This window comes from Vicia villosa, linkage group LG5 (assembly GCF_029867415.1).
Source record: "Vicia villosa cultivar HV-30 ecotype Madison, WI linkage group LG5, Vvil1.0, whole genome shotgun sequence".
Taxonomy (NCBI): Eukaryota; Viridiplantae; Streptophyta; class Magnoliopsida; order Fabales; family Fabaceae; genus Vicia; species Vicia villosa.
The window spans coordinates 67681673-67692191 of NC_081184.1; the positions used below are offsets into that span (position 1 = coordinate 67681673).

General features: G+C 39.4%; 1 long non-coding RNA gene across 1 annotated transcript; it reads right to left on the bottom strand.

Annotated features, from left to right (window-relative positions):
- Positions 1 to 233: 233 nt before the first annotated feature.
- LOC131606712 (uncharacterized) lies at positions 234 to 2925 on the bottom strand. Its single transcript, XR_009284991.1, has 4 exons — positions 2532 to 2925; positions 2250 to 2382; positions 1914 to 2173; positions 234 to 1681 (listed from the first exon to the last, which is right to left on the bottom strand). It is a non-coding gene; the product is annotated as an uncharacterized LOC131606712 (long non-coding RNA).
- Positions 2926 to 10519: the final 7594 nt, after the last annotated feature.

Sequence of the window (10519 nt, forward strand, 5' to 3'; positions counted from 1 at the left end):
AGTAGCGGCATTAGTGCTCGGTGAGGATGACTCATAGAGTTTATCCGTTTATGTTGGGTCGTGTCGGTCATGCTCTGATCTGTAACACTGGGGAACGATAGTTATAGAGTTTTTATGAAATTATCCATTTTATTTGGCGTTGAATTATGATTTCATTTTGGTTGTATTTGATGATGTTTAGTATTCCGCTGTGTTAAACATGATTGTGTTTTGTGGTGAATCGTTTCCTAATAAAGCATGACTTTGACCTTAGTTGATTTATTTGTTTTAAATAATTGTGGCACCCTTGTGCATATGTTTTTACTCTGATTAATTATTAAAATTGCCGCGGGGTTTAGAAGGGTGTTACAATAGTGGTATCAGAGCATAGTCGGTCGTTTGAGTCAGAGTCTTAGTGTCAGTTAATCCCTCGTATGCGAATAGTGTAAGGTTGACACTATCGATACTTCTTGTTCTAATGAATATTGTTTGATATTTAGCAGAACAATGGCCGGAAGAGGAGGAAGAAATGACGATGCAATTGCTGAGGCTCCGGGCATGATTGCTGGTGTACTGGGAGGGAATGCCAATGGGGCTGGTATTGGTGCTGACAGGCAGCTGTTGCACCCCAAAATTTGCCCACATATTTATTCCTAACAGGTTTTTACTCCACATTCATACGCATCTGTCATTTAGGCCATCTAACATTCACACATTCATTAATCAAATAACTTTGCGTTGGATCAAGGATCTCGAAAGTTAAGGTTTTATATGGTCGTTCATGGTGGACTTCTTTCTTCTAAGGCTACAAAGTTTCCCTCTATGAAGATTCACAAAAAATCAAGAAAATAATAAAGAGTTTCCTATATGTGGCATACGCAATCATTAATTCACTGAGATTTTATTGGATTTCTTATTGCGCTTCAATTCTTATATTCTTCAAGGATCTTAAGGTAGTTATGATGCAATAACTGTGGTTTATGGAGTAGTGGATCCATCTGTCTTTTAATACATGAAGTCCATATTCTTTATGACATGACTGTTTCAATGACCAAGGCACTATTCTTCCTAATATTGGCTGCTTGACTCACATTTAGATTAAAGGATTTGAATTGAGTCGGAGCTTATTGAAGCGGCAAAGTGATTTGGTTTTTGTCCATTGAGGGTCAAAGCGGATTTGAGTTTGAAGGATAAATAAAAAGGAACCAAAGTTCTTAAATTGGGTGCAAGTTCTCAAAAAAAAAAAAAGAGAAGAAGAAGGATTTGTGTATTAGAAATTTGTCTTCGAGATCAAAAAGTACAAGATTCTAATAGTGTTTTGAGTTCCATTCAACATCATCAAATTCATTCAAAAATACAAAAAAAATATAGTTCAAGTTCAATGTCAATCAACTTTGGTCTCGAATTGGGCCTAACATTCAAAGTTCTTTACAAAAAGAGAATTCAAAGTTTTTTTCAAAAAGAGAAGTATCAAATTGCAATGAAAAACTAAAACTTCATTAATCTTCATGGAGCTTCTACAATATTCAATATTCAGTCCAATCCATATACACAATGTCCATAGAATTCAAAAAAAGGAAGTCAGCAGCAATACTTAACCAAATAGACCTCCAAAGTCTTTGAGCCAAGCTACCACCAACCTGCATAATTCAAAAACCAGCCTCACTTCTCACCATAACCAGTCCCTGCATCAATTCAAAACCTGCAGCATAAAACCACATTCAAAGAAAAACCAAGTTCAGTCCAAACTAACTTCCTCACCGATTTACAACCCACTAACATTCATAACTAACTTTCTAACAACCTATAACTACCAAAAACCAATCAAACAGTTTTGTAACTAACCTAACAGAATCTAACAGCTCATAACAGAAAGAGAAGAAGAATAGGAGTAACAGAAAAGGAATAACTTAAAAATCAAGAAGGAAACTAACCTTTGAATCCCTATATAGCTGAGCTCATTCTCTGAATTCAAGGTCTTCACCATTCATTTTCAGATTCGCACTTCCACTAGACACCATTCACACACTCTGAATTCAGAATCTTCACTCTTCTCTCCATTTCTCCTCACCTGGAATCTTCATCTCCAACACTCTCTTTATCACAAAATGAGAAAACCTTCTTCAATTCTTCACCTTCGTCTCTTCCATCTCAACCACAATATAACAAAATCTTCAATGCTACTAACCTTCAACTACAACAACAATCACATCTGAGACTCAAAAAGAAAGCAAGAAAGAGAATCATAGAGGAAGAGCTCAGGGAATCACCTTCAGAATCCTCACACGCTTCATACGGTTCATCGCCACTGAATCACCATCTCCTCCACTACAACTTCACGAATCCACAAGCGTCAATCTTCTTTGTCGACATCGCTGTGATCTCACGCATATTATCAATACTCTGCAAAAAACAGAAAATCACCGTGAGATTCAATAGCAATGTTCATCGACACCACCATTCGCACAACACGAAATGCAAAATCAGAAAAAGACGAAGTTGAAGAAGATAAGAAAGAAAATCAGAAACACGAGACAAGGAGTAAAGCGTACCTGAGGTATCGAAGTCGTATTCTCCAGTTTTCTCATTATCGCCGTTATTGAGGAGGCACCGGAGTTTTTCCCCGAGGCTAGAGATTATTGAATTGGGAGTGGAAAACGGAGGGCTGAGAATGAGATCGAGAGAGGCGATGTTGATTCGTCTCGATTTGTTCACGGCGGAGATTGGGGGAACTGGGAGAGAGACGAAGGCTGAGAGACCGAAATACAAGAGAGTTTGAGATGAGAGACGAGGCGAGAATTTGATCGGAGAAAAAGGGGAGATAATCGCCGCTGTGGTGTTTTGAATCGGAGAGGAAGGTCGAAGTCACCGTCGCCGCCGTTTGAGTAGAGGGAGAGGAATAAGGTCATCTGAAAGGTCACATGTAATTCAACCCTAATCCCATTTTATTTTTCATTTTATTTTTTTGTTTCATTTAATTAATTGTTTTTATTATTGTTGATAGCAAAATATGATAATAACTAAAATCTGGATCAAATGCATTGGGCCATTCCTAAGTTCACCCCCCTTTGGCCCATGACACGGTCTTGCTGAATCAGTCTAACACAAAAATAACTGTTGGGCCTAATTCATGTTAGTTCCTGCGCCCCATTGCTTTTCACACCGCCACTTTGGATTTCACACCCCCTGAGCCCATGTTTAATTGATAGTTTTTTTTAGATTTTTCTACTTAGTTTTTTTACTACTTCTTTTAGGTAATAGAATGCATATAATCACACCAATAAAAAATGATAGTTTAGGCTTATTAAAATTTAAGTTTTAGTACAATTTAGGCTTGAATTAGAATTCCCTTAACACATAAAAAGCTCATAAAAATAGTAGTATTTTTTAGGCTAATTTTGTATTAGTACTTGAATTGCTTCTTTTATTCTTTTGTATCATTTCCATGTTTTTTTGGTATAATTGTTGTGTGATTTTGGCCATACTTTGGCCTATGTTGTTAATACCATTTTAATGCTCCCTTTAGAATTTAGTCACCATGTTAACATTAGACTTAGACTAGAATGACAATAACTCTAGGCTTAGAAACTAGGCTAGTACCCCACTTTTTTATTCTTTTTCTTTTACAACATTAAAACACTTAATAAATAGTTGAATAAATTCCTTTAAAAAATACAAAGAAAACACTTAAAAAAACATTAATAAAAAAGTGAAAATCATTAAAAAGGGAATGGAAGCTTGAATCTCCCTTGCTTTAGGGAATCATTCGAGTGCTTGGATCTCCCTTGCTTTAGGGTTCCATTCGAGTGTAAGTTCCCAAATTCTAAAAGACACAAACCAAAGAGTAACTCGAGTTTCCCTTGCTTTAGGGATTTCCTCGAAACGCTCAAACTCTCTTCTATCTCTCGCCCTCGTGGCATTCTTAAGAACATGTTGAATCCATTCCATAACTAGGCGTATAAGTCTCCAAAGGTCGAGCATCGTGGAGTGCGACTTTAACCTCGGTTCACCTAAAAAACACCAAAACATAGAAAATCTTGAGCCGAACTACGGTCGCTCTGATTCCTTGTAAGGGATACGTAGGCATTGGGTCGCGGGGCCTAAGCGAGCACACTTGTAAATAATTCCTTCTTTTCCCCGTATTTATTTTTGCATTCATTCGCATTTAGGTTTAGACATAGATACACCCTTTAGATAGAAACAAACATAGGTGGATAGCATCGAGTACGATGGGCGTGAGGGGTGCTAACACCTTCCCCTTGCGTAACCGACTCCCGTGCCCTGTTCTCTGGTCGAAAGACCTTGTTCTTGTTTCGAGTTAGGTTTCTGATATTCCTTTTCCGTGATGGGATGAATATATTAGTGGCGACTCTGATTCCATTTTTCGCGGTAGCGACAACAGCTGGACAGTTTTCAGCGGAAAAATCCTCCGCTGTTCAAGGGCACACATGATCCTGAAGGTGCTCAGAAATGGCTTAAGGAGATCGAGAGGATTTTCAGAGTCATCGATTGTGCTGAGAACCTGAAAGTGAGGTATGGTACTCATATGTTATCCGAAGAAGCTGATGACTGGTGGATGGCTACCAGGGCTGAATTAGATGTTGATGGTGTAGCTGTTTCCTGGGCTGTGTTCAAGAGAGAGTTTCTGAGGAGGTATTTTCCTGAAGACGTTCGAGGCAGGAAAGAGATTGAATTTTTGGAGCTGACTCAGGGTAATATGACTGTACCAGAGTATGCTTCGAAATTTGTCGAGTTGGCGAAGTACTATGTTCACTACAACAATGACGAGGCTAGTGAATTCTCAAAGTGCATCAAGTTTGAGAATGGTCTTCGTGATGAGATCAAGCAAGGGATCAGGTACCAGAGAATTCGGCGATTTGTCGAGTTGGTTGACAAGAAAGGTAAGAAGCCTATGGATAGAGGTAAGCCATATGGTAGAGAAAATCCTAGGGCTGGGGATTGGAAGAGGCCTAGTGGGGGAGATTCTGGTGCTACCGTTAGGTGCTACAATTGTGGAGAGACTGGGCATAGAAGGAATGAGTGCAAGGGTGGAGAGAAGAAATGCTTCAAGTGTGGTAAGGCGGGTCATATTGCTTCAGATTGTAGGATGAAGATTGTGACTTGCTACAATTGCGGCGAAGAGGGTCACATCAGTCCGCACTGCACTAAACCGAAGAAGGATCAGGTTGGTGGAAAAGTCTTAGCCTTGTCTGGGTCAGAGACTACTCCAGAAGATCGTCTAATTAAAGGTACGTATTTTATCCATGACACACCTTTAGTTGCTATTATAGATACTGGAGCGACTCATTCGTTCATTTCATTGGATTGTGCTAAACGATTGGGATTAGAAATATCTGTTATTCATGGAAGTATGATTATTGACACTCCTGCGTCGGGTTCAGTAACTACTTCTTCTGCTTGTTTGAACTGTCCTGTTGACATATTTGGTAGGAAGTTTGGAATGGACTTAGTGTGCCTTCCTCTTGAAGGACTTGACGTCATATTGGGAATGAACTGGTTGCAATTTAACCGAGTTCATATCAATTGTTTTACGAAGACGGTTATCTTTCCTGAAGAGGTTAGTGTTGAGGATTTGACTATGTCAGTCAAACAGATGAATTTGGCTATCAATGATGGAGCGGTGGTATTTATGTTGTGTTCTTCGATGGAAGTGAAAGGGGGCGATAGCACTGGTGAGCTACGGGTAGTGAATGAGTATCCGGAAGTGTTTCCAGAAGATGTTAGTGAGTTGCCACCTGAAAGAGAAGTGGAGTTTGCTATAGAATTGATTCCTGGAACTAATCCTGTGTCGATGGCACCGTATCGCATGTCGGCATCGGAATTGGCTGAACTGAAGAAACAGTTAGAAGAATTGTTGGAGAAGAAGTTTATTCGTCCTAGTGTGTCACCGTGGGGTGCGCCGGTACTGTTGGTTAAGAAGAAAGAAGGTTCAATGAGGCTGTGTGTTGATTATAGACAACTGAACAAAGTGACAATCAAGAATCGATATCCTTTGCCGAGGATTGATGATTTGATGGACCAGTTGGTTGGAGCTTGCGTGTTTAGCAAGATTGATCTGAGGTCTGGATATCACCAAATTCGTGTGAAGGCGGAAGATATTCAGAAGACGGCATTCCGAACGAGGTATGGACATTATGAATATTCTGTTATGCCATTTGGTGTTACTAATGCACCTGGTGTTTTCATGGAGTATATGAACAGGATATTTCACCCGTATCTTGACAAGTTCGTGGTAGTGTTCATTGACGACATTCTGATTTACTCGAAGAGTGATGAAGAACATGCAGAGCATTTAAGAGTGGTGTTGGAGTTATTGAAGGAGAAGAAGTTGTATGCGAAATTGTCTAAATGTGAATTCTGGTTGAAGGAAGTAAGTTTTCTTGGCCACGTAATTTCGAAGAACGGTATCGCAGTGGATCCTATGAAGGTAGAAGCAGTATCTCAGTGGGAGACGCCGAAGAATGCTTCAGAGATTCGTAGATTTCTTGGTCTGGCAGGTTACTATAGAAAGTTCATTGAAGGATTTTCGAAGTTGGCATTACCAATGACTAAGTTAACAAGAAAAGGACAAGTATTTGTATGGGATTCAGAATGTGAAAAGGGTTTTCAAGAATTGAAGAAAAGATTGACAAGTGCTCCGATCTTAATTTTGCCTAATCCAGCGAAGTCTTTTAACGTGTACTGTGATGCTTCACTGATGGGTTTAGGTGGTGTTTTGATGCAAGATAAGCAGGTAGTGGCCTATGCTTCAAGACAGTTGAAAATTCATGAAAAGAATTATCCAACTCATGATTTGGAATTGGCGGCTGTTGTGTTTGTGTTGAAGTTGTGGAGACATTATCTCTATGGTTCTCGATTTGAGGTATTCAGCGATCATAAGAGTCTGAAGTATCTCTTCGATCAGAAAGAGCTTAATATGAGGCAGAGAAGATGGTTAGAATTTTTGAAGGACTATGATTTCGGTTTGAATTACCATCCTGGCAAAGCAAATGTTGTTGCTGATGCATTGAGCAGGAAGTCTTTGCATATGTCTATGCTAATGGTGCGAGAATTGGATTTAATTGAGCAATTCCGAGATTTGAGTTTGGTATGCGAAAGTACTTCTAATAGCGTTAAGTTTGGGATGTTAAAGTTGACTAATAGTATCCTTGAAGAAATTAGAAACGGACAGAAATCGGACGTTGGCTTGGTAGATAAGTTGACATTGATTAACCAAGGTCGAGGAGGTGAATTCCGAATTGACGAGAATGGTGTCATAAGGTTTGGAGACCGAGTGTGTGTACCCGATGTTGCTGAGATCAGAAAGAGTATTCTGGAAGAAGGACACCGGAGTGGATTGAGCATTCATCCTGGTGCTACCAAGATGTATCATGATTTGAAGAAGCTATTTTGGTGGCCTGGAATGAAGAAGGAAATTGCCGAGTTTGTTTATGCTTGCTTAATTTGTCAGAAGTCGAAAATTGAGCATCAGAAACCGTCTGGATTGATGGAACCGTTGTTTGTTCCCGATTGGAAGTGGGATGGAATTTCTATGGACTTTGTATCTGGTTTACCTAGAACGAGCATGAATTGTGATTCTATCTGGGTTATTGTAGATCGGTTAATGAAATCTGCTCACTTTATTCCAATAAGAATGGATTATCCGATGGAGAAGCTGGCTCAGTTGTATGTTGAGAAGATAGTGAGTTTGCATGGTGTTCCGGCTAGTATTGTGTCGGATAGAGATCCGAGATTTACTTCTAAGTTCTGGACAGGATTGCAGGAAGCCTTGGGTACTAAATTGAGGTTGAGTTCTGCTTATCATCCGCAGACAGATGGACAGACGGAGAGAACGATTCAATCGTTAGACGATTTGTTACGAGCTTGTGTATTAGAGAAAGGTGGTGCTTGGGATAGTTATTTACCTTTGGTTGAGTTTACCTACAACAATAGTTATCATTCGAGTATTGGTATGGCTCCGTTTGAAGCATTGTATGGTAGGAGATGTAGAACACCTTTGTGTTGGTACGAATCTGGAGAAAATACGGTGGTTGGACCGGAGATTGTGCAACAAACTACAGAAAAGATCAAGATGATTCAGGAAAAGATGAGAGCTTCTCAGAGTCGTCAGAAGAGTTACCATGACAAGAGAAGGAAGGATATTGAATTTAAGGAAGGAGATCATGTATTCATGCGAGTTACTCCGATGACTGGTATTGGGAGAGCCTTGAAGTCGAAGAAGTTAACTCCGCGTTTCATTGGTCCATTTCAGATTACTAAGAAGATTGGAAAGGTTGCTTATCAGGTTGCTTTACCGCCTGCACTCGCTAATTTGCATGATGTGTTCCACGTATCTCAGTTGAGGAAATACATTGCGGATCCGTCTCATGAGATTCAAGTAGATGATATACAGGTGCGAGATAATCTGACTGTAGAGACGTTACCTATGAGGATCGAAGATCGTAAAGTGAAGCAGTTGCGAGGTAAAGATATAGCAACGGTGAAAATGGTTTGGGGAGGACCAGCCAGTGGAAATGTTACATGGGAGTTAGAGAGCCAGATGAAGGACTCTTACCCGAAATTTTTCGTCTAAGGTATGTTTTCGAGGACGAAAACTCTTTTAGTGGGGGAGAGTTGTAACACCCCATGATTTCAGTTTATTAATTTAATTAAGAGTTAAATTAAATAATTGGAATTTTAGAATTTTAAATTGGATTTAATTGGAAAATGATGGAATATGAGATATTGGGCTTATGGTGTGATGTTAGTAAAAGAGGGGTGCTATATTGGTTAGGCCTTTTACTAAGTTGTGATATTTTATTTTATTTTATTAAATAAGAAAGAAAGGGAACCATTTGGGGAGAAAGGAAGAACACGTGAAAAGAAGAGAAGAGAAAGAGGCAAGAACGTGAAACTGGAAGGAGAGCATTCAAGAGATTCATCGAGGTAAGGGGGGACTCTTCCTTTTAGTATCTCTTATGTGATCTTAGGTGATAGGTAGATTGATGTATGGTTTGGTTCAATTAGACATTGGGATTGGTAGGTTAGGATGTTCTAATTTGGATTGAATTGATGATGATTGTGTGAACTATTTGGTTAATAATGCGTTAAGTGATGTTTTTGTGGTGTGTAATTGAATATATGATGATTGTATGCCTGTATGTGATGTCTGGAATCGTTTTTGGGTGAAAGGGGAGTGAAATTGCAGGGTCTGTCGCAGACTTGGGGTTTGCTGAAATCGCCGGTCCGCTGAGCAGAGGGGGGTCCGCTGAGCGGAGGTCCCAACGTAGTTCGCTTCTGTTTGACGTCGCTTGAGGTCCGCTGAGCGGGGGTTGGAAGGGTTTCGCTTCTGCCTTGCTCCGCTGAGCGAACCTTGCTGTGTGTAAAATTTTCCAAACTTAAAAATAACGTATCTTTTGATCCGTGAATCCTTTCTTAGTGCCGTTTTGGGCGTTGTGCAAGTGATTAAATGTTTTATATGATGAACGATGAATATTGGTATTATCCGACCTTATTTCTTTAAAACTCGATTTAATTACTTGATAAGAATTGAACAATTGTGTGCATATGAGATAGGTGTGACAATGTGTTTGATGTGATGATGAATTGGTGTGATTTGTTATTAAGATTGTGAAGGATGCATGACTATTTGAATGATGTTGAAGACATGTACATACTTATTCGGTGATGTGGTGTTGAGATGAGTTGTTCATCGTGATTCGGTGTGTTTTAAGTATGTTATATGTGTTTCATTCATTCATATGCATTGATGTTGGATCTCGGTGATGTTTGGATCGTTGGTGGACATATTTCCCATTGTGTGGAAATTGTGTCGGTGGGCCGTATCTCGATGAGGCGTAGATCGGTTAGGTGGATTGATTCCACGGTTTATTGGTACCACATGCATAGTGTCAGTTGTGTCATATGCATTTTGTCATAATATGATTGTATGGATTTCTGTAGTGTGTGTTGCAATCTATTATTGTGTGAATTAATAATGGATGTGAATCTGAATATGTATAATTGGGTGAACGGTATATTATGATGCTTGTTGCTTATGAATTGCATAATATTTACTAATTGAGAATGAGACTCACCCTTACATGTTGTCATTTTCAGATTGAGGAGTAGCGGCATTAGTGCTCGGTGAGGATGACTCATAGAGTTTATCCGTTTATGTTGGGTCGTGTCGGTCATGCTCTGATCTGTAACACTGGGGAACGATAGTTATAGAGTTTTTATGAAATTATCCATTTTATTTGGCGTTGAATTATGATTTCATTTTGGTTGTATTTGATGATGTTTAGTATTCCGCTGTGTTAAACGATTGTGTTTTGTGGTGAATCGTTTCCTAATAAAGCATGACTTTGACCTTAGTTGATTTATTTGTTTTAAATAATTGTGGCACCCTTGTGCATATGTTTTTACTCTGATTAATTATTAAAATTGCCGCGGGGTTTAGAAGGGTGTTACAAGATGCGATAGTGTGACGATATGCTTCTGTTGTGATTGCGCTGATCGTTGATGGAGGCGTGTTGCA